Source organism: Octopus bimaculoides, chromosome 23, assembly GCF_046866305.1.
Source record: "Octopus bimaculoides isolate indiv1 chromosome 23, ASM4686630v1, whole genome shotgun sequence".
Classification (NCBI taxonomy): domain Eukaryota; kingdom Metazoa; phylum Mollusca; class Cephalopoda; order Octopoda; family Octopodidae; genus Octopus; species Octopus bimaculoides.
The window spans coordinates 17942656-17948755 of NC_142950.1; positions in this window are offsets into that span (position 1 = coordinate 17942656).

Genomic DNA, 6100 nt, shown 5'->3' on the forward strand with positions numbered 1-6100 from the left:
GCTTACAAAGAATAAGTCCTGGGATTGATTTGTTTGACTAAAGGCAGTGCTGCAGCATGGCTGCAGTCAGATGACTGAAACAAATAAAAGAATATATATTATCATCATCATCATCGTTTAACGTCCACTTTCCATGCTAGCATGGGTTGGACGATTTGACTGAGGACTGGCAAGCCAGAAGGCCGCACCAGGCTCCAATCTTATCTGGCAGAGTTTCTACAGCTGGATGCCCTTCCTAACGCCAACCACTCCAAGAGTGTAGTGGGTGCTTTTATGTGCCACCAGTACGAGGGCCACTCACACGGTAGGTGTTTCTTACATGCCACCTGCACGGGAGCCAGTCCAGTGGCACTGGCAATGACTTCGCTTGAATGATATTCTAGCATGCCACCAGCACAAGTGATAGAAGGTGATGCTGGTAATGATTACGCTCAAATGGTGCTATTTTCGGGCCACTAGCACGGAAGCCAGACATCTGCTCTGGCAATGAACACGCTCAGACAGGTGCCAGTCATCGAGTATGGTTCAGTTACGATTTCGATTTTACTTGCCCCAGCAGGTCTTCGCAAGCAGAGTTTAGTGTCCAATGAAGGAGAGGTTGGCATGGGTGCCAGTCGTCAGATTCGGTTCGATTTCAGGTTTCAAATTTCAAATTCCAAATTCACTTGTCTCAACAGGTCTTCGCAAGCAGAGTTTTTAGTGTCCAATGAAGTAAAAATAGGAATAAGTGAGCTGGCTACACTCCTGGCAGAGGTCACAGGTTATGCTTTCACTTGGCTTGCTGGGTCTTCTCACGTACTGCATACTTCCAAAGGTCCCTGTCACAGGTCATTGCCTCGGTGAGGCCTAAAGTTCGGAGGTCGTGCTTCACCACCTCATCCCAGGTCTTCCTGGGTCTCCCTCTTTCACAGGTTCCCTCAACTGCTAGGGTGTGGCACTTTTTCACACAGCTATCCTCATCCATTCTTGTCACATGTGCATACCAGCGCAATCGTCTCTCTAACACAACACAACTGATGCTTCTAATGTTCAGCTTTTCTCTCAAGGTACTTACACTCTGTTGAGTATGCACACTGACATTACACATCCATCGGAGCATACTGGCTTCATTCCTTTCAAGCTTACACATGTTCTCAGCAGTCACGGCCTATGTTTCACTGCCATGTAGCATGGCTGTTCGTATGCATGCATCATACAGCCATGAGAGGCCCTTTGTCACCAACAGAGGTAAGAGCTCTCTAAACTTTGCCCAGGCTATTCTTATTCTAGCAGCTACACTTTCAGTGTAGCTACAAACTTGGTCACCTAGGTAGCGGAAGCTATCAACTACTTCTAGTTTCTCTCCCTGGAGTATGGCAAAGGTTGTTTTCCACACATTTTCAGTGTTTATTGCTCCTGAGCATCTGCCACATACGAAAACTATCTTGCTAGTTAGTCTTCTTCCTTTGATATTGCTGCACCTTTTATGTGTCCATAGCTTACACTGGGTACATCTTACAGAGTTTCTACCTACACCTTTTTTACAGATCAAGCAAGGCCATCTACCTGAAGGGGTTTGTGTTTTGTCTACCTTCCTACTTATTAGGACTTTGGTTTTAGCTAGGTTGACTTTAAGGCCCTTCGATTCTAGTCCCTGCTTCCACACCTGAAACTTCTCCTCTAGTTCTGATAGTGATTCAGCAATCAGTGCAAGGTCATCAGCATAGAGGAGTCCCAGGGGCATCCCGTGTTGAATTCCTGTGTTATTGCCTGGAGGACTATGATAAATAGGAGGGGGCTGACGACTGAACTCTGGTGGACCTCTACCTCTACCCGGAATTCTTCACTGTACTCATTGCCAATCCTCACCTTACTGACAGTGTCCCTGTACATGGCTCACACAGCTCTCACTAACCGCTCATCTATCCCTAGTTTCCTCATTGACCACCAGATAAGGGATCGGGGGAACCTGTCAGAGGCTTTCTCCATGTCAACGAAAGCCAGGTACAGAGGTTTATCTTTGGCTAGGTATTTCTCCTACAGCTGTCTTACCAGAAATATAGCATCAGTGGTGCTTTTCCCTGGCACGAACCCAAACTGCATCTCATCTAAACTGACTCGCTCCCTAATTAGTTAGGCTATGACCCTCTTGTTGACCTTCATTACCTGGTCCAACAACTTGATACCTCTGTAATTGCTTGTGTCTAAAGCATCACCTTCACCTTTGTAGCAGTTGACTATGGTACTGCTACACCAGTCATTGGGTATGACTCCTTCATGTATCAGCTGATTAACTATACGAGTGACTAGGCTATAGCCAACACTATCTCTGCAGTGATTCCTGATGGGCCGGGGGCTTTCCCTGTCTTCATACTCTTAATTGCTTTATCTACCAAGGTACTGTCAACTCGGATAGCTGGTCCCTCTGTTGGGTCGACATTCGGCAGACTCTCTTTCTCCCATTCATTCTCTTTATTGAGCAATCTTTCATAGTGGCGTCTCCAAACCTCTTTCTTTGCAGCCTCGTTTAGTGCAAGCGTACCATCATCCATGCGAACACATTTCTCTCCCATGACATCACAATTCTCTCTCACACACTGTCTTGCAACACGAAATAATTCAAGTCTTTGGTCCTCACGGTGTGGAACATTGGCAAATTTGTTCTTATCTGCTTCCCCTCTGGCTAAGTAAACTTGTCTCCTAGCTTCCCTTCTGGCAGTCATGCCCCCTCATCTGGGGCAGATCTTTTATAGGTTCAAGTGTGACTGTGTGGTAAGAAGCTTGGTTCCCAACAACATGGTTCCAGGTTCAGTCCCATTGCATGGCACCTTGGGCAAGTGCCCTTCTAATATAGCCTTGGGTTGATCAAAGCCTTGTGAGTGTATTTGGTAGACGGAAACTGAAAGAAGACAATTGTGTGTGTGTGTGTGTGTGTGTGTGTATATATATATATATATATATATATATACATGTATGTATTTGTGTGTCTGTGTATGTCCCTCCACCATCACTTGACAACCGAACTGATGGTGCTGTGTTTACTTGCCCATAACTTATCGATTTGGCAAAAAGACTGATAGAATAAATATTCGACTTACAAAGAGTTAGTCCTGGGTCAGTTTGTCCGACTAAAGGCGGTGCTCCAGCATGCCACAGTCAAAATCACTGAAACTAGTAAAAGAATGTGGAGAATGGAGAAACAAACACAAGAAGAAGCAGATCAATTGCACTAGTTAGCCATTGATTTAATTAATTATGTGGAGATTGTATAATGATTCATTGACGATCGTTTCGATCTGCCAGTTTGATTGGCAGATCTCTTCAGAATGTTGAGAAGTATGTTAAAGTTCATGGTGTGATAGATGCAGGAATAACAGTTAGGGGATATAGTAATGCATATAGTGGTATAAGAATAGAGTTAGGTAAAGTTAGTCTTACATTTTAGTCGAAGTTGTGTTAATAGTCTTTCTGTGAAGGAGAGGTAGGGTGGGTGCTGTTCAAGCTCGTAGTTCCAATTTGGTCAAACACATTCCGCACGTGGATGTTTTTAAAATTCGAGCAAGTGTTTTTGTTTTTTAGCACCAGCGGTGTTAGTAAAGGGGAGTATCTCTAAGTTTTGGTGAAGAGGGAGCTAACTCTGACTTTATTAATATTTAATTATATTTAATTATACTTAGAAAAGGAAAATTCTTTTTTACATATTTAATTATACTTAGAAAGTGAAATGTTTTTTACATATTTAATTATACTTAGAAAATGAAAATTTTGTAGTGTGTAGACAAATTAGGTTACTTTCATATTTCTTGTTTAAAAGGTGTATTGTAGCCATTAGGGTTTCAAGGCGTTCAGTTAGGCAGAGGTCGCAATGTCTGTTAGTTGAATTATAAGAATTTACTGAATTTAGTATATGCCATTTTAGTTTGTATGCTATATTATTGCCCTTTAATTCCCAGATATAGCTACTAAGTCCTGTTGAATTTGCCTTCTTTCTATTTTTAAAGCTAGATCAGTGTTCATTGTATCTGAGGCGTATTTGGTTTTTCGTGGCGCCAATGTAAGGCCGTTTGTGTGTACAATAAACATGCTTGACAGTGCTGTTAGTGCTCCACTGGCGTGGTGACCAGTCATCGAGTACGGTTCAATTATGATTTCGCTTGCCCCAACAGGTCTTCACAAGCAGAGTGTAGTGTCCAATGAAGGAGAGGTTGGCATGGGTGCCAGTTGTCGGATTTGGTTTGATTTCGATTTCAAATTTCAAATTTCAAATTCCAAAATTCCAAAATTCACTTGCCTCAACAGGTTTTCGCAAGCAGGGTTTTTAGTGTCCAATGGAATAAAGATACGGATTAGTGAGCTGGCTACACTTCAGGCAGAGATCATATATATATATATATATATATATATATATATATATATATATATATATTTTTTTTTTTTTCTACATATGTATATACCAGAGTAATCACATAAATTTGAAAGAAGGTGGAAAAAATAGTACTCGAATACTGGAAGTATTCTCAACCAATACAGTCCAACGAATAGGAATGTGAAACTCTGAGTAACAGTTTTTTGTGATGCTTTTGCAGCTTTATTAGTAAAATGTGTGTGTGTGTGTGTGTATATATATATATATATATATATATATATATATATATATATATATATATACATATATATATACATATATATATATATATATATATATATATATATATATATATATATATATATATATATGCATATATATATATATATATATATATATATATATATATATATATATATACACACACACACACATATATGCATATATATATATATATATGCATATATATATATATATATATATATATATATATATACACACACACACACACACATTTTACTAATAAAGCTGCAAAAGCATCACAAAAAACTGTTACTCAGAGTTTCACATTCCTATTCGTTGGACTGTATTGGTTGAGAATACTTCCAGTATTCGAGTACTATTTTTTCCACCTTCTTTCAAATTTATGTGATTACTCTGGTATATACATATGTCGAAAAAAAAAAAATATATATATATATATACATATATATACATATATACACACACACACACACATATATATATATATATATATATATATATATATATATATATATATATATATATATATATATATATATATATGTATGTATGTATATGTATGTGTATGTATATATAGTTAATTAAGAAAATAGAGAAAAAGACAAGAAAAACTTACACGAGGATATAACACATGCAAAGTATTAATAAGATGCACAGAGAAGAAAAGAGTAGTGGTTTTATGTTTTGAGTATAGCACTTCTTCGGAAACCGGAGACGTAGGAAAGACCAAAAGAAAAGGACGAAGGAGGAAAATATCACAAACAGTCCACATGTAGTTACATGTTTGAAATGACTGGAAGTAGATGGGCAAAGAGAAAGTGCTCTCTGGGACAGAGGAATGTGAAGAATGGTCAGTATGTGTGTGGGGGGATGGTGTGTGCATATGTGTGATGGCATGTGTGTGTGTGTGTATGGCAGTAACTGAGTGTGTGCATGTGTGTGTGGTATATATATATGTATATATATATATATTGCGGACAATGCCAAATTCAACATATTGATGGCTGACCTCTTCAGAGTAATGCAAAATGTCTCCTGCATGTGCGACCCTACAGAATTAAAGAGACATATACAACATTTCGTCCACCGCATGCAGTTCTCAGGTTACAGCCATAAAGAAAGGATCAGGGTATACAAAGGAGCTATGAAGAAGTTTGAAACAATCAAACGCAACGATAGGAATGGGATTTGCCCACTCTATAGGAGCAAATCATGGAACACCATAGAAAGGACTAAGAAGAAAATAGGGAAGGCAAGCTCATGGTACGATAGCCACAAGTACCAGAGCGTCATGTTCGTCGACACCACCCATAGAGGCGAACTGGCGTACCGCTTTAGAAGGGCCCTAGACAAACTTAAGCTAAGAATTAAGGTTGTTGAAAGGCCAGGCAACCCTATTAAATCCCTTATCAGTAGAACATACCCTTTCAGTAGAACCCCCTGCACTGATAGGAACTGTATCGTATGTAGATTTAGCCCACAAACGAACTG